This window comes from Sapajus apella, unplaced genomic scaffold, assembly GCF_009761245.1.
Source record: "Sapajus apella isolate SASKATOON/1434 unplaced genomic scaffold, GSC_monkey_1.0 scaffold109, whole genome shotgun sequence".
NCBI lineage: Eukaryota > Metazoa > Chordata > Mammalia > Primates > Cebidae > Sapajus > Sapajus apella.
The window spans coordinates 4,936,135-4,962,149 of record NW_022437049.1 but is presented as its reverse complement, the minus strand read 5'-3'; the positions used below and the strand labels follow the sequence as shown (position 1 = coordinate 4,962,149).

The following is a 26,015-nucleotide window of genomic DNA, read 5'->3' as shown; positions in this document are numbered from 1 at the left end:
AAGCACTACTAGAAATTGAAGTTTACTGACTCCACAAAGCAGCCTATCCTAGCCTCAGCCCTTAGCCAACTGGAACCTACAACTCACAGCCATTCATTGTGTACAATGCTTTTTATATATTCATGTTATAATTCCTTTGAACTAATCATAACAGATATAGCAGATATCTGTATCACCTGGAAACTATGTGGGATCAAATTATTCTACTAAAAATGGGCAAAAGTGTCTCTAGTTTTCATAAATTATTATGCTAAAACCAAAATTGCTTAAGGCTAAAGGCGAACTTTTTATTTCTGTTTCCAGTTAAAGGTCATGGCTTTAGAATCAGCTAGAGGTTACAAAACATGAACAGCTAGCTATAGAGATTGTGTTAAAAAAATAATATGCTTTTTTTTAGATCCTGACTTATGACACCAAAATGAAATGCTCCTGGCAGAAACAGAGTTTATCTCATGGGACCTGAGAAGAATATGTTTTCTAGGAGACATGCCAACAGGATACAGAGAGATTTCAATTGAAACTTGAGAAAGGAGGGGGGAAATACCCAGCTTGCACTATAGAACACTGCCCTTGGAGGTTATTAGTTATAAATTAGTGGGAGGAGGGAGAAAGAAGCAATGGAGAAGATTTCAAGTAATTTATAAAAGGAAATAACAGAGAATAGAATCATAGGGTAAATCTGACATCCTCAGAGTGACTATAGCAATGAAAGAAGTACGGGTAATGAATAAAATGAACTTGAGACATTTAACCCAATGAAATCCATACAACATCATAAATATCACTGAGACTTGGCAGGATTGTTGACAAATGATGGTAGAAGGAGAAAATATCCAGCTTGAAGGGAAAAGATACTGCATAGAGAAGGAAGTATTGGGGAAAAGGGCAACTCTGTATTTCAAGAGTGTCTACACCTAAATGGAAGCTCAGGAAGCTAGATTAGAATATCACATTGTCAAACATTTGGATGAGGATGCAGGAATGCTAAATAGACATGATACTGTAACAATGATAATCAGAGACAGGAGTTATCCATAGCATAAGAGGAAGAATGCCATCATGGGTTCAAGAAACATGACTGTCACCTACTAGTAACTTATTCTTTCAGGAGGTCAAACACATCACGAGATTTTTCAATCAGGATAAACAGAGGCAGGAGGAATAGTGAGAAAAGAGGTTAGGGGGTTGTGGGGATGTGAAAGTTAAAGAGAAAAGACGAACTTACAGAGTGATTCCTCCTTCATTATATTCTACCCAATGCCATATCTCTGAATCCACCCAATACCTCAGCTCGGCTATCCACATTGCCAGTGTGCTAGCCTTGATTCTGAGCCATATTCTAAACACTACTTTCAGTTTGGCACTTCATCAATATCAATCTACCCCTAATCTCTCTAGCCTAATAAAATAGAGTTTATTTTTCAATTAAATCATACTCTCAGCTTCAAATAGTGACTCAAGAACCCAAGCCACTTCAGTCTGTATTTTGCAGTCTAGCATCTTCAAGTCACCCTGATATCATCGAGTCCAGTCTTGTCTAACCCATGGCCCACAGGGCCACATGTGGCCCAGGATGGCTTTGAATGCAGCCCAACACAAATTCATAAACGTTCTTAAAACATTTTGAGACTTTTTGTGTGTACATGTGTATGTTTTTTAAGCTTATTGGCTATTGTTAGTGTATTTTATGTGTGGCCCAAGACAATTCTACTTCTTTCAATATGGCCCAGGAAAGTCAAAAGATTAGGGACTCCTGAATTCTAGTCAGTAAATGATGAAAAGAGTTTGGGGTAGCTCAGACTTACTTCACCATCTAGGCTTGAAATAACATGCAACTCTTTCACTTATAATCCATTGGCAAAATCTAGTGACACAGCCTCATCTAGATGCAAAGGGTAGAGGGATTATAGACTCTGACTTGGCAACTTCTTCCCAGCAACAGTTCTATCAATGGAAGGGGAACAAGTATTTGATGGTCAGCGAGTTACTCTACATCACTAGAGAAGTCCACATGGAGCTATGAATTATTGACCTCACTTTGGTCTCTATACTTTTGAGTGAAGAGGGAGTCAATGACAGATGCCAACTGTGTACAAAATGAAGGATCCTTTTAAAAAGAAAAAACATTTAAATAAATATTGAACTCTAATAACGATATGCATGGTAATATAATTGAGAAGTGTATTAAATTGTAATTTACTTCAAAATACATCAAAATTAAGATAAATGGATGTATAAAGACAGGGATTGGCAGATGGTTAGATATGCAGTTAGTGTAATAAAATGTTGATGATACAGGTAGTGAATTTATGGGCATTTAGTCTAAAATTCTATAAACTTTTCAATAGACTGGACATTTTTTACCATATGTTGAAAAAGAAAGAATATGGTCTGAGCAGACACTACCAAAATACAACCTGAGGTTTAGAGGTGTATTTATACATGTACAATTAATTAGAGGTATATTTACACATATAAATTACCTGTGTAAAATTCATATATGTACAGATAATTCCCTTTATAAGTTTTATCACCACCCAAAATTTTGGGTGTCCTTCTTTAGAGTAACTCATTTTTTTCTTCATAGAGGTTTTATGTTTTGCTTTTCTCCAGAATCAAATTGGTGGTAAGGGAGAGAGAACAGAAATGTTATATGCACAGGGATGTATATATGCCCAGAAACCTTTAATGATTTTTCAAGAACTGCCTCAGAATGTGTGAGGCGAGGCATGCTTACACATGAATGTTAAGACCAGGGTTTCATGCCCCTTGATCTTCCACAGAGAAACTCACACTTTTCAAGCACAGGCTAGGAATGAGCAAAATGTAATTCTCCTGCTTTATCAACTACTTTCTTCTTATCATTTCTTAATATTATTATACTAAGTCAATAGTCCCTCATAGCCACAAATAGTGGCTCCCACCTATAATCCCAGCACACTGGGATACTAAAGGAAGAGAACCACTTGAGGCCAGGAGTTCAAGCCCAACCAGGCAAAATAATGAGAGTCTGTCTCTATGAAAAAAAAAAAAAAAACTGTTTTAAATATCAGCGGGGCTTGGTGGCACATGCCTAACATCCTAACTATTCAGGATGCTTGAGGATGCTCCCTGCAGGAGGATTGGTTGAGTCCAGCCTCCTCACTGGAGGCTGCCATGAGCTATGATCAGGCTACTGCGCTCCTTCCTGGGAAACAGAGCAATACCTCATCTCTTAAAAAATAATAATAATACTCCATTACACCACACACACACATACACACACGTGCACGTTTCTGTAGGCACTTGTTCTAGGAAAAGAATTCCTCATCTTCATCAGATCATCAAAAAGCATTCACAATATAAAGTTTGCAAACTCCTATTATGAATGAACCTTTATATAGTAACACTTGGCTCTATGTAAATAATGTATCAGAGATTAGTTGTGATGGTACCACAAAGGGTACTGAGAGGCCAGAATCATGAAGGCCAGTAGCGTGAGTATGTAGAGGAATGAAAAGAGTTTAAGAGGAGAGATAAAAGTGCTGTCCTTAGCCTGGCCAAGATGGTGAAACCCCATCACTATTAAAAATACAAAATAAAATTAGCTGGGTACATAGCGGGCACCTGTAATCCCAGCTACTCAGGAGAGTGACGCAGGAGAATCGCTTGAACCCAGAGGGTGGAGGTTGCAGTAAGCTGAGATTACACCACTGCACTCTAGCCTGGGCGATAGAGCAAGACTCCGTCTCAAAAGAAAGTGCTGGCCTTACTCCTCAGTTTTGCCTGGAGTTAGTCCTATATCCATACAAAGGCAATCTAACCTGACTCAGATACTCTACTTTGGAGCAAAATTACCAACAATTCCTTGTGTACCAGGACAAAAAGGAGAAAGAAGAGCTACTTTAAAACCGCAGCTGTTTCATCCTTCTTAGTGTATGTGAGTGCCTGAGGCAGGTGGTTGCAGGTCCTGGTGAGAGAGGCAGCAGCAGCTGTGAAGAGAGCTGCTGTTTTTGGAGAAAACCCTTTATGGGGTCTGGTCCAGGTAAACCAGTAGGCAGACTTCCTTTTCTGGTTCAAGTTAACCACTGAGCAGTTTGAAAGCTGGTGGCTGAGAAAGTAAAGTGAAAACTGCTTCATGTAATAAAAGAAAAAGTTCTTTCTTCATTTGGAAAGTGAAATCTTTACAGACTATGTTAATTTAGGAAGTCACTTTTTTCCTTTATTATTATGGATTTAGACTGCAGTTTCTTAGAACTACTGCTTGGAGTGTTCTTTGTGCAGATATTATGCTTGTGTGTGTTGTTCAAAGACCTTTCTGAAGACTTGGTCTTGAGGCTGGAAGAAGGAAGAAAGAAGCCGTGATGTATTGAACTCACACTGGGAGAAGTACTTACCCAAACACAATTGGACTTTTAATTTCAAAGCCCATAAAAGGTATCATTAGAGGTCTTCGGTGACCTCTATGTGAAGATATTAGACCCTAGAAAATGTTCTGCCATGAATTGCTATCACCGAAAAATAGTGGAAGAAATGACTGAGCAGAAGACCAATCTAAAGCATAAAAACGCTTTCTTGAAGGGTATGAGATTAACAGTGAAACATTAAAAGAAAAAAAAAAAAAAAAACAAGGTGGGGCTGTCACTTTAAGGATCAATCACAACTGAACTGAGTCTATCCATGAAGAAAGCTGGTCAGATTTAGAAAGAAAAAGAAAGAAAGGATACTTGGTTGAGTTTGAATTTCAGATAAACAATGATTTTTTTAGTGTAAGTGTATCCCATGCAATGTTTGGGGCATGCTTACACTAAAAAGTGTTTGTTTTTTATCTGAAATTCACACACTTAACTGGGCATTCTGCACTTTATCTGGCAGCCCTACCATGAGAAAATTCCTCTATTTTTTTTTCTTTTTGACTTTGAAAACAGTCCTATGTATCACCTAACTTCAACTTCCCACCATAATGTTTAATATGTTCAAGATATGTTTACACTATTAATGACGTGTAATGCACACACACAGCAGCCACATGTTGGTGTTGCTAAGGATAAGTTAGGAATAAAAGGATGAATAGCAGAGATCCCTGAGGTGAGGCCAGGGTGGGAAGGTCAGCACCTGCTGCACCCTCCTCTGCTGAGGCCATGTGATCTTTTAGGACAGTAGTGACCATAGTCTGAGTGAGTACTCAAAGAAAAGTAAACAGAACTCTACAGCAAAGCTCAAGCTACAGCCGGGGATCAGGTAACATCAGATAAGCAAAAGAGAACCTCAAAAGGGAGTAAATTCTAGCTCCTGCTATTGTGTGGCTGAAGCCACCAAGCACCAGGCAACTCAGCCAAACTCATCATTTTAATTGATAATGTTGCTTCTTTTCTACTCTAAAAGTTTTCACATGTCGCAAATGTTGCCGAGAAAGTGTTCTTTTCATTTAATGGAAGTTTTTCTCTAGCTTAACACTATTGATCTGAGTTGTCCAATGCAATAGCTACTAGCCACGGGTGATTATTGAGTACTCAAAAAGCAGCCAATCAGAACTCAGATATGCTGTAAGTGTAAAATATACATTAGGATTTCAAAGACTTAGTATGATAAAACAAAGGTAAAATAACTCCATAATTTTATATTGATCAAATGCTGAAAAAATAGAATGTTGGATATGTTGCTTTAAGTAATGTAAGTATTATTAAAATTAATTTCACCTATTTCTTCTTACATTTTTCACATGGCTACGTGTACATTTATAATTTAAAATTATATTTGTGGCTCACAAATGTCTTTCCAATGGACAAAGCTGTTGTAGACTCTATCGGTAGACTGTCAGAATGAGATAGAAATAATCTCCAAAGTGATCTAGTTTAATTCTGTAATTTAGCTGGTAAGAAAAGTGAGACCCAGAAAGGTGACGTGCCTGGTCAAGCACCCAGCTAGTTAATGACACAGGACTAGAACTGGAGTCACGACATTTCAGCGTGTTCTGATTTTCTACACAACTTCTCTAGTATTTAGTACGGTTACAAGGGGCAAAAGGACATTTCAGTCAACGAAGGACCACATATATGATGGTGGCTACATAAGATTATAATGGAGCCATAAAATTCCTATCACCTAGTGATGTTGTAGCCATTGTAATGTTCTAGCACAATTACTTAATAAGTTTAGCGTAACCTAAATGTACAGTGTTTATAGTCTACAGTACTATACAGTAATGTCCTAGGCTTGCACAGTCACACACCACTCACTTATTTACCCAGAACAGCTTCCAGTCCTGCAAGCTCCATTTATGGCAAATGCACTATACAAGTATATAATTTTTTAAAATTTGTATGCTGTATTTTTACTGTGCCTTTTCTTTGTTTAGATATGTTTAGGTATCTAAGGGTAAGAACCCACAGAAAAGCAAACAGAACTCTACAGCAGAGCTCAAGCCACAGCTGGGGATCAGGTGACAGCAGATAAGCAAAAGAGAGCCTCAAAGGAGAGTAAATTCTAGTTCCTGCTATTGTGTGACTGAAGCCACCAGGCACCAGGCAGCTCAGACAAAATCATCATTTTAATTGATAATGTAGCTTCTTTTCTACTGTTTAGATATATAAATACTCACCAATATGTTAGAATTGTCTGCAGTATTCAGTACAGTGACCCGCTGTACACTTTTGTATATAGCCTAGGTGTGAAGTAGGCTCTGTCATCTATATGCTCTGTGATGTGCACACAATGCCAAAATCACCTAAGGATGCATTTCTCAGAACACATCTCTGTTGTTAAGCAAAGCATGACTGTATTTCAATTTGTTAAAATTATACATGTGCAAGAAAAAATTCTAAAGTTTGGAAGGATCTTGAAACATCAAAGCAATTATCCTGCATTATCTAAGTTTAACGTAATAAGAAATTTACTTTGTCTTGTGCAAAAGAAAGCACCATAAGTGATGGATTTTAAAATAAAACAAATCGTGCTTAAGAATGTACTTAGTGGCAAGGCACAGTGGCTTATGCCTATAATCCCAGCAATTTGGGAGGCCAAGGTGGGAGGATTGCTGGAGCCCAGGAGTTTGAGACTAGCCTGAGCAACATAGCAAGATCTCATCTCTACAAATAATAATTTTAAAAAGTTGCCTGGTGTGGTGGTGTGTGCCTATGGTCCCAGCTACCTAGAAGGCTGAGATGTGAGAATTGCTTAGGCCCAGGTGGTCAAGCCTGCAGTGAGCTATGATTGAGTCACTGCACTCCAGCCTTGGCAACAGAGCAAAATTTCATCTCAAAAAAAAAAAAAAAAGTACTTAGAATAGTGATCATTTTATTGTGAATAAAACTACCTTATAAAAATACAAAAACATCACAAGTAGTGCTTGAACTACATGTTAAAATAGCTTTCATACGTGGCCTCACATTAAAGGTAAATAAAGCTGGACCTAAATACAAACATACAAAGTCTGGTAGAGTCTGAGAAAACATTTCTCCTTAATTCATAGCCCACACCCTGTAATTATGGTCATTTCAAAACCACCAAGCTCTCGTCCTCTCTCAATCTGTACATTTCCCCCACCCCTGATGTACTATTAAACTAAGAAATTATCAGATATTTAATAGCATCTTAGGTGTCCTAAATCTTTTCTCACGGAATTTCATTGAATGGTCCAGGTAGAAATCAAGCAATGTTTTCCTTTAAGACAGATTCTAAGCAGTAAAAATACAAATAATAAATAATTATGGAAGTCAAAAAACAAGCTACATTAAATGTTTCATTGCCTGTATACTCACTTGGATACCCTTTCCTGCCCACTCTCCATGTCCAGTTTTTTCAGCGGGGTCTTCAGACATGTGAATTAACACATGGACTTACAATACATCAAGCACTGCTCTACTTGCTGGGAATACTGAACCATTCTGGTACCGTCCATCCCCTCGGGAAATAACCTTCTTTCTTGTTGTTTTTTGAGATGGAGTCTTGCTCCGTCACCCAGGATGGAGTTCAGTGGAGCAACCTCAGCTCACTGCAACCTTTATCTCCTGGGTTCAAGCAATTATCCTGCCTCAGTCTCCCAAGTGGCTGGGATTACAGGCACTTGCCACCATGCCCAGCTAATTTTTGTATTTTTAGTAGAGATGGGGATTTCACCATGTTGGCTAAGCTGGTCTCAAACTCCTGACCTCTAGCGACCTGCCCACCTTGGCCTCTCAAAGGGCTGGGATTACAGGAGTGAGCCACTGCACCTGGCCCACAAGTTAACCTACTATGGCTGCCCACCTGATTTCCTTACCACTAAAATGCAGTGCTGGAGCTTCCTTCCTTTCTTGCTTTGGCTTCATGCCCCTGACACTCATTCCTTGATTGACCCTACTCTCTGGGTCTTGCATGTGTTTCTTCCAAATGAATGGGTTCTGATCTATTTGGCCCATAGTCCGGTCACCATTCTGTGATCACCTTAGGGTCACTGGCACTCATAAATTACAGGATGATGAAGGACTTTCTTCCATGTCCCACATTAGAAGACCTCTAAAATCGAGGCCTAGTCCTCTCCTTGTTGTTGAGTTAGAGGGGCCTCTGTCCACTGTTACAAACCAAGCCTTCCAATATCTGTGATTTCTGCCCGGGCACAGGGACACCAGTTTTCTTTTTCTGCAGGCCTCTTCAACATCCCCTTCCTCCTTCTTTGACTGAGTACTAGGACTTTTCTTACCTTCTCTGCCTTTATCTTAGCGAATCCCCGTCTGCCTAGAGACCACAATGCAGATTTCATGTTTACTGCTGCAGTGGACATGATTTCAGCTGGTACTTAATAATTTCTTTGCACCGTAGTGCATTCTTCCCCAGCTGACATTTAAGCACAGATTCTCATACCTTCTGTGTCAAGGAATGAGATTTTTGAGAAATATGAATGTAATCAGTGTACATCATTTTTGATAACACAGGTATTACCCAATTACAAACTCAGGGCTTTTAGAGATTTCATTTCAAATCAATATCTTCTCCTTAATTAAAATGATCCCATATGCATTTTCCCATTTAAAAGGTAACATGAAATATTAATTACTTATATTGGAAGTAAACAACTGAAAGCTAATAAATTTACAAATTCAATTACCGCAAAAACTATCAAATGTGTTTTTGTTTAATTGCAATGGATTTTCCTTTAGACATCATAATGAAATTAATAGAACATTCTGGTAATCAATAAACATTGATTAATTGATCAATCAGCAGAACATGGTTAGATTCTTCAACCTCCAGATATTATTATTTATGCCCAAGTAGTGCCAGAGGAAGTACCTAGCAAACAGGTATGACAGACACAACACCAGGATAGAGGGAGGACATTGGACATTATCCAAAGTTCAGTGAGGGGTGATGTGGTTTTTGCATATATATAGAGCATGTCACCCTTGAAGGGTAAGCATTATGCCACTCATTAATATATTATCAAGGTCTCTTCATAAGGGAAAGAAACACAGTCATCCTTCATGGATGAGCTATTACATTTATTCCTGAGGATTTATTAAAAATTAATGTTCTATCACTTTACATTTTTGGTACCTGCCAGCACCTAAAAATGCAGTGATATAACTTGGCCCAAGATTTTAAAAAAAGGTTCTGAATACATAAATATCTTGAAATAAACATGACCCTCCCCCTCTCCCAAGGTAAAGCCTCCTTTTCTGGTCCAACCTTCTGAGTTCCCTCCAACTTTCTGTTTATCATCAGAACATGTTTTATGTCACATGTGAGACCCACAAGCCCTTCAAAAGCAAGATCTATCTTTTAAGGTTGGAAGGTATTAATGTCATCATACAAATAGTCTACACTGTAAGTTTACAAAATATGTATTATTTAAAAGGAAATATAGGCATAATTAATCATTTAATATTGTCTCTTCCCAGGGATTATAAACTTGGTGAGAGCAGGGATTGGACCTCTACTGCCTAGTACCATTCCTGAGCATGCACTTGTGCAGACCAATAATTATAAGAATATATATTTTTGTTTTATTGACATATAAGTAACAAATACAATTTGTATATATTTAAGGTGCAAAATTTGCTATATATATATATATATATATATATAGTAAAATAATTACCAAGTGAATTAATGTATCTATCACCTCACATTGTTATCATTTTGTCTTTTTATGGTAACAATACTTAAGATTTATTCTTATAGCAAATTTCAAGTATACAATATAGTTCTGTTATCTATACTCACATTACTGTATATTACATCCCCAGCATTTATTTATCCTGCATAACTGAAGCTTTGTGCCTTTTCAGCAACATTTTTCGCTTCTTGCAGACCCTGGCAACTACCATTCTACTCTCTACTTCAGTGAATTTGGCTTATTTAGATTCCACATATAAGTGAGATTATACAAAATTTGTCATCCTCTTTCTGGCTTATTTCACTAAGAATAATGTCCTCCAAGTTAATCCATGTTGTCACAAATGGCAAGATTTCCTTCTTCTATTATTGCTAACCAATATTTCACTGTGTGTGTATATGTATCTGTGTGTACAGATGATATGGTTTGAATATGTGTTCCTTCAAAATCGCACATTGAAATATGGTCTCCAGTGTTAAGGTGGGGCCTGGTGGGAGGAGTTTGTATTATGGAGGCAGATCTCTCATGAATATCTCGGGCTGTCTCTTTGGTGATAAGTGAGCTCTTTGCTCTGAGTTCACATGATATTTTGTTGTTTAAAAATATTTGGTACCAGCCGGGCATGGTGGCTCATGCCTGTAATCTCAGCACTTTGGGAGGCCAAGGCAGGCAGATCACCTGAGGTCAAGAGTCCAAGACCAGCCTGGCCAACATGGTGAAACCCCATCTCTATTAAAAATACAAAAATTAGTGGTGGTGCATGTCTGTAATCCCAGCTACTTGGGAGGCTGAGGCAGGAAATTCGCTTGAACCTGGAAGATGGAGGTTGTAGTGAGCTGAGATTGTGCCACTGCACTCCAGCTTGGGCAACAGAGTGAGACTCTAACTCGAAAAATATATACATATATTTGGTACCTCTTGCATTCTCTTGCTTCTGCTCTGGCCATGTGACCCGCCTGCTCCCACTTCGCCTTCCACCTTGAGTAAAATATCCCTGAGGCCTCCCCAGAAGCCCAGCAGATGCTAGTACCATGCTTGTACAGGCTGCAATAATGTGAGCTAAACTTCTTTTCTTTATAAATTACCCGGCCGCAGGCATTCCTTTTTAGCCACACAAAAACAACCTAACATAATATGTGTGTGTGTGCGCGCGTGTGTGTAAACATGCATAGGAACACATACCACATTTTCTATATCTATTTATCCATCATCAAATTCCACCAGATTCTCATGAGAACCCTTTGCAGTAGGTAAATTTAAAAGCTCTTATAACCAACCTTCACTTAAGCAACTGCATAGGTGATGCTTTCAGCTTCAAGTCATAGGAAATCTCAATACAAAATAGTATAAGCAATACAAAATTGCTTTTCTCACCTGTCAAGCAGTCCAGAGGTATGGTGAGCTCCAAGACTGGCTGACCGCAATGCACGATGACATCAAATTATCTCATTTTTAGGACATTATCTCATGCTGCCCTGCTCTGTGTGTCAGCTTTGCCATCAGGCTGGCTCTAATCAGGGTCTCGCAGTGGCTGCCCCCAGTCTCAGGTCTCATATCTAGACAGGACAGTTTAGGAGACCATTGTTGAAATAGAAAGGCCAAGATGAGCAGAAAGCAGCAAGGGTGACTTTATCAGTAGATAGTAAATCATTAATACGTAACCAAACTCATCAGTTCCTATACCTAAAGGGGTCTCTGAGAGTAATGCAGCCTGCCTCCGTTAGTTTGGGCTGCTATAACAAAAATACTATAGACTAGTTTAAATTGTGAAATTTATTTCTCACAGTTGTGGAGGCTGGGAAGGCCAAGATCAAGATGCTGGCTGATTCATTTCCTGGTGAAAGCCCTCATCCTGTTTTGTAGATAGCCTCCTTCTTGCTGTATCTTCACATGGATGAGAGAAAGAGCTCCCTTTCCTTCGTCTTTTTATAAGGACACTAATCCCATAATGGGGGCTCTACCCCTATGATTTCCTTCCTCAGAAGCCTAACCCCTGAAGGCCCACCACATTGAGAATTAAGGCTTCAACGTCTCGATTTTGGAAGGGATCCAAACATTTAATCCACAGCACTGTCCAAAGTGGCCACCTGCCATCATTAGGATTCTCAAATAAGACTAAAGCCTTTACATCACCTCTTACATCAAATACCATGAGACTTCAGGGAGCTCATAAGCAGCACTCCCTCAAAAAAAGTGAGAGACCTCTGAACTATCTCAGAGGGTAAGACAAACTGATTACAGGGCTGTGCCAACTTTATGAGCCTATAGCCCAGGAAGGAGAAAGACACCTCCAGGGAAAGCAACACTGGACAGGGGCTGCTGCAGAGGATGGAATTGCAAAAGCCACAGTTACATGGCTGCTGGATGACAAGGTTGAACAAGAGGAAGAGGCAGGAGGGGCAGGCTGTACCTAAAGACTTATGCTTGTCAGGGGTCTGCCAAGACCATCTGCTGATACTCGATTACCAGCAGGACCCTCTTAGACAGATCTCTGCTCTCTTTATTGTGTTGGGGAAGTCAATGCTGGTCAGCTGAGGAAAGTAGCTATTAGATATGTTGATTCTATGGAAGAGAAGAAATTATTGGACCTTCCAAAGTTGCTTATATTTCCTTTAAAACTAGGCAAAACCAATACAGTCAGTGGAAGTACACTGTTTCATGGAGCCAAAAGTGGCAGTTATGTTCTATTTTAAACAACTGTGAAAATGCTATAGGTCAAAAGGACAGACCCCTGGCCAAGCACAGAAAACCATACTTATTTTCTAATGATGAGAAGTTAAAATTTTTAGCATCTACTACCATCTGTGTTTGTGCCAATGTTGGAAAATTGATAAGCCATTTTCAGGAGCCAGCAACCTAAGTATTTACTGGGCAGCAACTGAAGGCTTATACTGTAACAGGGTCTGTGGGAGACACACGAAAAAGTGAGCAGCATATCCTCAGCCCTAATAAAAGAAACCCAAATTTGAGTCATTGAAAGCAATTTCAAAACAGCCACTATAAAGCAATAGAAGGCAGTATCAAATTACAGGGTACTAACAATTAGTAGTGTGAGATTTCAATATAAGCTGGTGTGATCAGGAATGGCTTCCTATAAAGGTAGGAGTTAAAGAATGAGTATGGATAGAATCAGAGAAACATCGTATGTTCTGGCCACTTCTATTTCTCTAGCATTCTTTCTTTTTATCTAATGGAAGCCTTAGTGAGTTCAGAGCCATGTCCATTTCTGAAACAGGAATATCTTAAAATTCCAAAAACTCAGGTTCTCATGATGAGAAAAAAAAAAAAGTTACGTGACGTTAACAGAAACAAGCCTATCATCAGCTCACGAATGAATGCTAAACTTTATTCTCTAAACCTTATAAAGAATAAGGCACTTAAGAATGCAGACAAAGGGAAACAATGCTATATACTTCCTTCAGCTTGCAAAGACTTAGCCAACTCTGCTGCAAATTATTTGGTCTGTTTAATAAGCACACCACGTGCAAATGTACTAAACACATAAATACAGCAAAGTCATAATTACTAGGTTCAATGTCAAGCACCATTTAAATCCACTGATTAAATCAATTTGATGATAGTAAACCTTTTTTATTAGGAGTGCTGTCTGAAGGAGAAAGCAAAACTTAGAGGGAAACTGCACTGTTACTCTTTCCTTGAAGGAAATGAATAATTCCATTAATGGTTTGACACACTTCTTTGAAAAGGACTCAATGCAATCTAACATTTTCTCATTTAGAGTAAAACAAGATTTCCCTTTTTGTTGTTTTCATTCTGTAGAGTCAGAGTAGTGAGTTTTTCTGTGGGTGAACTGAGGTTGCTGAACAAAGTCTGGATGTTAAGAGCAGTAGTCATTCTTCCATGGTGCAAGCGCGCATGCTGGATACCTGTGCTATACTAAGGATGAAACTTCAGAGGCCTGGGTGCTGCCTAGGAAGTTCCTGATGCCATCCTGTGAGATTCTGGGACAACATGGGGCTACCTCAATTTTTTCCTCTTATGTACCCAACCCCTTGGCTTCAGCAAAGCCACATTCCCTGACAACTTGCAAGTGAGGCATGAGTACCTTCGCAGAATGTCAGCTCTGAGGCGACATCACTCATGCCCTCCAGAGGCATTAGTAACATGTAGGTACTGAGAAGAATTCAGAAAAAAACATGACAACATATTCAATTAGATTTTTGTTATCCATGGATTTTCAGTCATTGAAGAGAGATAAGACATAGCTACATGAGAAAGTATGCTGTACAAGGGGCTACATGGTTACTTTCAAAGTCAGAATGCAAGTTAGTATTCAAATAAGAGAATAATCAAAGTGATTTGAAGAGGGTATGGAAGATTTTATGAAGAAATAAAATCCGATCTGAACCTTAAGCAATGAATAGGATTTTGACTCGGAAAAGAGAATTAGAAAAATAAAAGGCAGGAGATTTGATGTTTCTTTGTTTGCTCTTGTTATATGAGTACATGTTATTTAAGCAAATTCTGTATGCTCTGCATTGTGATTTTGGCTTTTCCCACTTCTCCCACCATCAGTAGGTCTGTGTTTACACTGTCACTTATTAAGTGATGTTATAAAGAGCATTTATTAAGAACTTATTGTCTGTGGGCTCTATGCTAGTCCCTATAAGTGGCAAAACAGGCAAAGCTCATTCCTATCTGAAGTTTAAAATGCAGATAATTTTATTAAGCAATACAAACTCATTTTTGTACCTGGATGTTTTGTTCTTAGCTTGAAGTATTGTCAATGTAATTGTCTTCTTTTTAAAAAAGACAATAAACAAAATAACTTTTATTGTGTTACGTTGTTTTATTACAAAAGCAATAAAAACATGACTTAATGTCACAGAATGGATTTCCCTGATGCTGATCTTGTCTCCCTACTGAAAACACATAGAAATGCTGAATAAAATTTTTAGGTTTTCATACAATAACATTCACTTCTTTGGATGTACATTTCTATGGATTTTGCTACATGGATATATTCTTGTAGTAAATATAACCATAATAAGGAAATGGAATGATTTCATCACACAAAGGGAGAGAAAACATATTCATTCTGTCCCTTTGTGTGATGATTAATATTGTCAACTTGACTGGATTGAAGGATGTAAAGTGGTGTTCCCAGGTGTGTCTGTGAGGGTGTCGCCAAAGGAGATTAATTAACATTTGAGTCAGTGGACTGGGAGAGGTAGACATACCTTCAATGGGATGGGCACCATCTAATCAGCTATCAACGCAGCTAGAACAAAGTGGGCAGAAGAACACGGAAGGACTAGACTTGCTGTCTTCATCTTTCTCTCCTGTTGGATGCTTCCTGCCCTCAAACATCAGACTCCAAGTTCTTCGGCTTTTGGACTTTTGGACTTACACCAGTGATCTGCCAGGGGCTCTTGGGCCTTCGGCCACAGACTGAAGTCAAATTCCCTAGTTTTGAGGTTTGGGGACTAGGACTGGCTTCCATGCTCCTCAGCGTGAAGATCAGCCTATGGTAGGACTTCACCTTGTGATCATGCGAGCCAATACTCCTTCATAAACTCCCCTTCATATATACATCTATCCTATTAATTCTGTCCCTCTAGAAAACCCTAATGCACCTTGCAGTAAATACTTCCTCATCCCAACCCCTGGGAAACAATGATCTTTTCTATGCCTGTGTAATTTTTTTCTTTTCCAGAATGTCATATAAGTAGAAACACACAATATACAACATTTTGGGACTCCTTGTTTTGCTCAGGATAATGCATTTGAGATCATCCATGTTGTATATACTTATAGCCCATTACTTTTTATGGTAAAGAGTATTCCATTATATAGCTGAGCCACAGCTGGTTTATCCTTCACTCACTGTAGGACATTTGGGTTGTTCCCAGTTTTTGAGGATTGTGAATGATGCTGCTCAAAGCTTTGTGTATCCTTTCTGACTAAATATAGATTTTCCATTCCTCTAGAGTGAATAAGAATGAGATTGTAAGATCACTGGTTAAATGTATGCTTAACTTTATAAGAAATTATTAAGTCATTTTCCAAAATAGCTGTACTATTTTGCATTCCTAAAAACAGCAATGTATGAAAGTTCCAGTTCTTCTACATCCTTGTAAGCACTTGGTATTGTCTTTAAAAAAAAATCCATTTGTATAGATGCACCACAGCATTGATGACACAGACCGTGTTTTCTTGTATTTATTTGCCTTCTGAATATCTTCTTTGGTGAAATGTCTGTTCACATCTCTTGCTCAACTTTGTAGTGGGTTGCTTGGTTTCTTACTGTTGGGTTTTGAAAGTTCTGTATATATACTAGATAGAAATTCTTGATCAGGTATATAATTGCAAATATTTTCTCCCAGTCTGTAGGCTGTCTTTTCATTCTCTTAACAGTGTCTTTTTTGGAGCAGTTTTTCATTTTGATAAATTCTAATTCATCTGTTTTTCAGTGGACCATCCTTTTGGTGTTATTTCTAAGGACTTTTTGCTTAGCTCAAGGTTGCAAGTCTTTCTCTTAGTTTTATTCTAAGAACTTGATAGTGTTCAAGAACAGAAAACCAAACACTGCATGGTCTCACTCATAAATGGGTTTTGAACAATGAGAACGCACAGACACAGAGAAGGGAACATCACTCACTGGGACCTGGGGGATGGGGGGCTAGGGGAGGAATAGCAGTGGGTGGGGAGATTGGGGAGGCATAACATTAGGAGAAATATCTAATGTAGGTGATGGGTGTTGGATGCAGCTAACCACCACCATGGCACGTGTATACCTATGTAACAGACCTGCATAGTCTGCACATGTACCCCAGAACTTAAAGTATAATAAATAAATTAATTAATTAAAAAAAAAGAACTTGATAGTGTTAAATTTTACATTTCAGTCTATGATTCATTTTCAGTTGATTTTTGTGTAACATGGAAATTTCCTATTTAGTTTTTGCTTGTAGATGCCCAATAGTTCCAGTACTGCTTATTAAAAAGATGACTGTCTCCATTTAATTACTGTTTTTCATTTATCAAAAGCTAATTGAACTTGCATGCATAGGTTTATTTCCGGACTTTCTCTTCTGTTCCATTTCTCTGTGTGCTTGTACTTTCACCACTATCATCCTGTATTGATTATTACTATAACTTTATAATGAATCTTAATATCTGAGCATGTGTGTTTTCCAATCTTATTCTTTGTAAAAATCCTTTTGACTATTCTAGCTTATTTGACTTTCCACATAAAGTTTAGAACCATCTTTATTTGTCTATGAAATGTATACTCCTGGGAGTTTAACTTTTGTTATAGTTATAAATCAATTTGGGGCAAAAAAAAAAAAAAAAACTCATTACTATATTGAGACTTCCAGTGTGTGAACATGAAATATCTCTCCATTTATCTAGGCCATTATTTATTTATTTCAGCATCATTTAGTTATTTTCAGCATGAAAATTCTGTGCATATTTTGTTAAATTATTGCCTAAATATTTCACATTTTTAGAGCTATTATTAATTGTACCATTGTTTTTGTTTTAGTTTCCAACTTTTTATTGCTATAATATAGACATATAGTTCATATTTGTATCTTGATCTTATATCCTGAAAAATTGCTATAATCACTTATCCCATAATTATTTGTAGCTTCCAAAGTATTTTTTATATAGGCAATCATGTTGTATACTAATAGGAATAGTTTTACTTCTTTCATTTAAATCTATATAACTTGTATTACTTTTCTTGATTTATTGCATTGACTAGGATTTCAAACATAGTAAGAGTGATGAGAGCAGACATTTTTGCCTTTTTCCCATCTTAAGGGGAAAGTAGCATTTTTTTCCTATTAAGTAGGACAGTAGCTGTAAATTTTTGTAAAGGATCTTTTTTACATTGAGGAAAGTTATAGTAAACAAAAATAGAAGTGAGTCCCATAGAGGAATAAGATATTTACAATATATACAGCCAACAAATAATTAATGTTGAAAAGTATAAAGAATTCATGCAATTCAAAGAGGAAGAAAAGCTGACAACTTAGGTAAAGGCCACATTCAAAAATCTTACACAGGAGGGATAGTCAACGAAGATTTGAAAACATGCTAAGTCTCATTAGTTTCAAAGTTAGGCAAGATTTTATGTTATGTTTAAGTTTTGATGTTGTTGAAAGTATCTTCTTTATAATTACAGTTTTGTAAAAGAAAGACAGCTTATTAAAGAAGTCATCTAAAAATAAAACCATTGTTTTGATGTTTCATAGTTTTGAAGACATTATGTTTGAGTTTTATAATTTTAGTTGTATGTAAATATTTAAAGAAGTCCCATTCATGAAATTGTATTAGCTCCTATGCCAGTTATGATTTATCACTTCATAATTTTTAAACATATTTCATGAAACATGAAAAACTTTTCAGAAAAATGTTTCATAGCACATGAAGAGAAAAACATGAACACCAAGAGACTCTTGGTCTCTTTACATTTGTTGGAAGTAAAATTCTGACACAAGAAATCTGTCTACTATAATTATACCAAATCAACTTTTCTGTTTTGCTTTGTCTCAATCTTATTATTTATCAGGCACATCCTCTGTTTAGCTCTCTGAGTCATAAATAGTCTGTAACCTTGACATTTCTTATCAACAAAGAGAAGCAATTTACAACATAGATTTTTCACTAGCAAAATATACTTAAGTCTAACTAATTTACTTCAGAGTTTCCTTTTAATTAACATGGATTCATTTAAACAGAGTCATTTTTTTCTTACTTCACTTAATGCCTGAAAAACGGGGGCTCATTTCACATTACTTATCAAGTTAGAATGAATGGTAGCAATAGGTATTGTTTTATGACTGAAGGCTAACAAACAGATACATTTAAGTTTGATACTCTCAAGTATTGGCAATTATATGGGGAAATGAGTACTTTTACATGTGTCAGTACAAAACTACTACTCCACGTGGAAATAATTCCTTTACTTTCCATTCTTAACGATCTTAGAAAATTGTAGGCAGCTACATAAGAGAGGAATGACCCTGGACTAGCAGGCCTAAATACCCACTCTGACTCTTGATTCTTAGAAATTGTCTGAACATAGGCATGAAAAAGTCCAGTTCAGAATTAGAAAGGTAAATACATCAGTAGAAAAATAATGTAATGTTTTTTACATTATTTACTACTTGAATTAGTTATATCGTTGTCTCCATATTAAAAATAACACATGCTACTTTTTGGAGAGCTTACCAATTGCTAGTCATTATTCTTCATGTCTTTCATGCTTTTAGAAATGTAATTCTTCCAAATATGTATGGACTAGATACTACATTACCCATGGTACAGCTAACGATTGAGGCTCGTAGAAGAACTTGGTCACAATAGTGACTGAGTCACGACTGAACCAGGGGCAATTCAACCCCAAAGCTGTTGTCTTCAATACATCATCCTGTTTCCATTACTATGACAACTGAAATTTGGTCTAACCATACACTCAAGACTCAGTGAAGCCAATTTCTCTAGGGCAGCAAGGACGAACATGATAATTCCAAAGCTAAGTTCAAATCTTTCACATCCATTTTCTCTTTCAGATCCAAGTTGTCAATAGCAACAGCAGGTTGTGCAGTAAAAGAAATGTGGAACAAAGCCTCAACTATCTCCCATTCTTTCCTTGCGTCTTGATTGCGAGTTGACTAACTAGCTAGAAAATGACTTCTTTGTAGCTTCAAAGAGAACTCTGTAATTGCCCTTTGACTTCCCGTGGCATATTCCCAATGAAAGCTCTGATCATTTCACTCCTATTTGCAAATATAATCATCCACTGTTTAATGAAAATTCATGCTACCCTTTTTCAGGATTACCTTCCACTAGCTTTAGATTAATTTAAACCATTTTCTTCAAGCAAGAAGAAAACATTAATATCCAATGTACACCACAGCACCCATTGCTTCACTTGACCAGTATGCATCCTTTTGAGGAGTTTTGGGAAATCAAGGGTCAGGAAGGTCCCAGAAGATCTTGTGTGGTTTTCCTTAGCATCTAGCTCAGAGACTGTCCTCAGAAAATGGTCATGACACAGAAATGCACTTTGGCCAATACTTGCTCTGTAACCCATGAATTTGAAATTCAAATCTAAAAATTGAAAACAGCCCCTGGTGGGTTGGGTAGAGAAATGAGGAAGGCTTCTTTGCAGTAGTTAAGTGTCCAGGCAGGTTTTAGTTTATTTGTTTTGATTTCCAGAGAGCTCCTGACACTGATGGGCCAGGGCCTGCTGCTGGACCCAGGGCCGCCTGGCTGCCAACTCACACAAGCGCAGTTTCCTGCCACCTGACCCTTCAGGCAGCAAACTGGTGACAAATTGATTTAAAAGCTACAGAAATTTTTTCTTAGGAGATCAGTCAGGATTGTTAACCTGTGTTGATGCATCTGCTCAAGTTGCCCTGGCTCATTCTATTTGAAGCAAAGGAATCCTCTTTTATGTATACATTTAGGTGTGAAGCACAACCCCAGTGGAGTGTTATAGCCAGTGGTTATAAAGGACAAAAGTGCTTTTATCACTTTAAAATATAAAAAGTATTTTTTTCCTTTAATTACTTCAAACCATTAAATTACACTTTAAACAGCCAACTTAAGGGTATGAGGTGGTAGGTTGGAGGGAGTGAAGGTGTAGGTATAACTCTTAACAGCATTTTAAAAGAGTACATAATTAATATTTTATTGGCCTCAATATGCGAAACGTATCTAATGACTTTCAAACATATTAAATTTAAAACAACATACTTCAAAATAACTTACAATGTTAGACCAGGCTACCCAAATCATTACCAGAGGATGTATTATAGTGTTTTCCTTCAGGGACTTACGGTAGAGGAGCAGCTCCCAAAATTTCATCTGGACAAAAGATGTGGCTTATGCATTTTTACCTTTAAGCTTGTACCTGACAGACTTTTGGAAGAGGAATATTTTTGCCTGTTGAACATAGGTTTCTTGTCATGTGCTATGGTTTTTTCTTGTGGAATGAATCACATTGGCTTAAATGAATGCCCAGGAGAAAATCATGTATCTGTTCCTCCCTGTCTCAAGCCCTGATGGTAACACCAGCCTGAGGTTGGGATTGCATAAAAGTCAAAACACTTAGCCCACAGTGAGCTTTCAATAAATAGCAAAAGAATGACAAAGTAAAGGATTGGTTGAGCTATGAAGAATGGTTTAAAATCAGCACATTTCTTCCAGATAGAAATCTATCTTGTTTAGCCATATGAATAGATACCATTTCTCTTGGAAGACAGAGAAAATGTGCTCATTTTGCTTAGTCTTAGCAAGATTCTATTTTCAATTATTTATATTCATCAGAACAATGCCACACCTTTATTTGATACTCAATGAATATGTGAATGACTAAAGCTTTCACAAAGCATTAAGGCAAAGCAATGAAAGATGCCTAACTTAACAGCTACCACCATCACAGGGAGGCATAAAATGAGGCAAAATGTACAAGTCTACCAAATTCAGCTTACCATGTAGTCATTGCTAATTCAACAAAGGCTTATTAAACCCTACTGTTTACTGGGTAATATTCAAAGTGCCTGGGATACAACAGTGAAGAAGATAGCTACTAGCATAGAGTTTGCATTTTAGTTAGCAAGAAATAAAAATATACGATAAACAATAAATAAGTTATATAGCATATTAGACAGTGATGTGTGCTATTAAAAAAAAAGGAATGCAGCAAAACAAGGAAGAATTGGGCAGTTGGAGGTGGTTACTGCAATTTTAAAAAGAGTGGCTTGGTAGGCTACATTGAAAGGTGACATTTGAGCAATGAATTACAGAAAGTGAGGACGGTGTCGTGGCTCACACCTATAATCCCAGCACTTTGGGAAGCCGAGGCAGGCTGATCACTGGAGGCCAGGAGTTTGAGACTAGCCTGACCAACTTGGTGAAACCCTGTCTCTACTAAAAATACCAAAATTAGCCAGGCGTGATGGCAGGTAACTATAATCCCAGCTACTTGGGAGGCTGAGGCAGGAGAATGGCTTGAACCTGGGAGATAGAGGTGGCAGTGAGCTGACATCGCACCACTGCACTCCAGCCTGGGCTGGAGTTATTTCCATACTGATAACTGAGTGCAGGAGGGATATTAAGGCAGACTCATTTCTGGAAGATGCAGGAGTTTTCAATGGGCAACTTTGGCTAAAGGACCCGCAATCAGATCTGCAAAAACTTTCTTAAAACTTCATTGCAATCAAACACTTTTCCTCTCTAAACTTTTGTCCTTCCCTTTCTCCTCCACAGGGCCTGCACTGCAATCTGAAGGTTCTCCCAACATCAACAACCTTTCTTCCCATTTTTCTTCATTGACATTTTCCCAAGTAAATCTTCTGTATTTCCAATAGCATCTCTATGGGTGCTTCCCAGAGGGCCAGAACTGATTCAGTGAAGCTGAATGAATGGATTGGAAAGATTAGAGAGAACAAGCAGCATGGAATTAAACTCAAGGAGGGAAGAGTTGTAGGTATTAGTAGTTACAATGTCTAGGATACGACCATGGAGGCAGAGGCTGCTGGAGAGTGCAGGACACAATTATTGGAGGAAAGGAATCCAAGAAACTGAGGGTCAGGGTGTTGGAAGAATCATTTTTATGTGTTCTAACATTGAAAATAATATAGGAAGCCAGAAGCAAAAAAAAAAAAAAAAATCAAAAAATGATGGGAGAATCATATAAAATCAGAAGATAAAACCAATATGAAAAGTAGAGGAATGACGTAATCTCATGACATAATATTTCAAGCGAAAATGTTTGGGAAGTAGGGAGAGAAGAAAAGAGAGTGGTGTTGAGGCGCTATGTTGACTTCTCTTCCCCGGTCCACAAGCGGCTGGTTTCAAAGGCAAGAACTTTCCAGCGCCATGCCTCCATCCACCTCCCCACCCAAGAAACTAGAGTTGTTTGTCTAACTTATCCATGTGCGGGCTAGGTTAAATTTCAGGTATGCTTCTTTGTTTAAAAAAGACTGCCAAAAGCCCTGGAAGGAGGGGCTCTGTTGTGCGCCAGATAGCTAATCCGGCATCAGAGGCAAAGATCAGTCACTCCAGAGGAAGTTTGAAAGACCTCCTCTCGCTGGACGAGAACTTGAATGGGGCAGGAATAACTTCAAAGTTAGAACTCCACTGCACCTTACCTGCTCATGGATTTTCCCTCTCTCGGACCCCCTCCCACGCTAGTGTGGGAGCTCTCTCTACTTTTCTCTCTCTCTCTCCCTCTGCCTAATAAATCGCTCTCTGCAAAACTCTCTGGGTCTGATACGTACTTGAATGAGCTCACCGTGCCTTCAGGGCCCTCTCCCAATTCTTGGGTGAGTGAGAGCCAAAGAACCTTGGGCACATCCCATTGGGGGAGGGAGTTGAGCCCCGTCCCATCCCGCAACTCGGTTACAGTCTGATGTGACAGTAAGTAGCAAAGAGGTTGCCTACCCCATTTCAGTCCCAATTGTAGGAAGGTGGAGGGAAGAAACAAAACCAGCCACATCCTGAGAAGGTTTTGAGAAAAGCTGTGTCCTTGGGCACAGGCCAGTGCTATTAGCATAGTGGTATTCAGTAGGGGGTGATTTTTAAACCACTCGGCCTTCCCTCCACCAGGACATTTAGCAAAACAGGGTTAAAGAGCTACTGGCATCTAGTGAATATAGGTCCAGGATACTGTGGAATATCCCACAAAGCACAGGACAGCCTCCCACAACAAAGAATTATCTGACCCAAAATATCAATAGCATTGAGATTGAGAAACCTCTGTAGAAAAATAAGGTAAAGGAAATTTCAGAGTGGAAGCTGAGGGGATGGGATTTTTGCCAGTCATGATTTTGAGTTCCAGAAGGCACAGTGGAAGGGGTTCAAAAGTTGGGAAGAAGTAGCAGAGGAAGGCAGAATGCACAGATTCTTCTGAGAATACAGTTTAGAGATGAGATATGACCACGAGGACCGGGGTTTCTCATGATAACTCAGACAAACGAGATAATAACTACTTGTTGGAGAGGGTTGTAAAGACTCGCTCTTCACTCTTGTCTTCAGTTTCACGGCTGCCCCTTTACTCTTACTAATAGTAGTGAAGTGCTGGAAGAGGTGTGGACTGAGGTTTCAGTTTCAGTGCCCTGGATTCATCTGGACTCCCGCTTGAAAGAGGCAAGCATACTCCTATCATATGTGCTCTGGTTCACGCTCACCCTTCCACTTTTCTCTTTTCTGTGTCTTTCTTTTTGTTGTCACCCTTCACACCCTACCGGTCACCCCCAAGTCCTTATATTTGTTCAGAAGTCCTAAGAGAAGTTAGTAACACCCTGGATGAAGAATCATCACCTTTTCTTTCCTGAGTGATAACTCTCCCCGCAACACCAGCCATCCACGTACACATCGTGACCAACATATGCCTGCTAGCCATTTCTTCACCTCAGGGCTCTGATAAATTAGTGGCTGGGTTAACTACCATTTCTAGATGGATATGTTAAACCTACTGGATAATAATGAATCTGAACAAAGGCTTTCAATGTTTTAAGAAGGCATTACCACTGAGATTTCAGATATAGAGGCAGAACTATTGTTAGACTTTCAAAATCATACCACCCAGGTGGCCAATCCTGTTTCATAGTCTTTAAAGATGATACAAATTTGTATTAATGTGGTTACTTCCTCATGATTGAAGGATTCCCCAAAGACAAATACTAGAAGACAATACTGAGATACACACTGAGAAGTGTTAACACCTACATCACTTATTCCTATTTAGCTATTTACTCAGATTAGAAGCTGTTGCTACCATGGTTTGTCTTGAGCTTTCCCTTTGCCACCTTTGAACTAATTGGTTTCCTTACCTCACAACATACTCTGCTACCAGTTTCCCTGCCTACCTCCCTTCCCTCTTCTCCACTAGCTAAGTTAGATTCACCCAGTGCCTTCATCACACTACATTCTTCTTATACTTAACTATTTTTTCCTTGTTGGTAATTTTTGGTTTACTTACTTTTTGCCCCACAATAGGCTCTGAGCCCCATAGAAGCAGGAATTATAGGTTTGCGCATCTTCATATATGCAGAATTGTTGTAGTCCCTGGTACTTATATACTTGCTAAAATAGTGAACAGATGAATGGATACATGAATGAGGGGATAACTTTAGCTCCCTAAAAGATATGTGGGGCTCTAACAGTGCTGCCCTTTTGTGAATAATTCTGAACTATGGGAGTTACAAATTATATTGTTTTTTCTCCTATTCTTTGCTGTTATATAATCAATTCTTACCACTAACCACCATGCCTATTTCTACCAGTGCTTCCTACAGTTTTGCTATCCTGCTGATTTCTATTCTACTGTGGGATAGGAAACTCTAGGTAATGAAAGGTGTGGCAAAGCTAAATATAAGTAAGGTGGCACTGAGGGCATAAAAATACTGTGTGTGTATGTGTGTGTGTGTAGGATCTTTAGGGTCAGTAATTTTTACAAGTTATTTTTTGTCTCTCAGAAGCCTTTTTCTCCTCCCACATGTTACTCAACTGGATGCTAAACAGTGGAGTCCTGAGATAAATGAAAGGTTATCACATTCACGTCATGGTGGTTGTAGGTTGAAGTGCTATTGTCCTGTACCAGTAATGTCACCTTAAAGGTAAGAATGGTCTCTAAATTCTGCTTCATACTCATAGTGCTTCATACATTCCTTTTGTATTATTTACATCTCCAATGAAAACCCTTGTCTGCAAGTATTTTATAGCACCACTTCTAGTCAGTCACAAAAATGTAATATATGGTAAAACAAAAAAACAACAAAAAAAAACTCGGTGTCTTATATCTTATTTTTCTTTTTCTTGTCTTTGTTGCTATTTTATTTTACCATAAAGCAAGATAAATAATAAGAACACAACTTTAAAGGGAAAGAATCTAGTTCTACCTCCAGTTCCAGCTCTATCATTTAGCTAGGTAAACAGACGTAAGGGGGAAAAAAAT

The 26,015-nt window shown here is 38.2% G+C and overlaps 1 long non-coding RNA gene across 1 annotated transcript; it reads right to left on the bottom strand.

The window, feature by feature from the left end:
- Window positions 1-1,659: 1,659 nt before the first annotated feature.
- On the bottom strand, window positions 1,660-20,414 carry LOC116537367. The gene is made up of 3 exons (XR_004263092.1): window positions 20,404-20,414; window positions 19,094-19,098; window positions 1,660-1,753 (listed from the first exon to the last, which is right to left on the bottom strand). It is a non-coding gene; the product is annotated as an uncharacterized LOC116537367 (long non-coding RNA).
- Window positions 20,415-26,015: the final 5,601 nt, after the last annotated feature.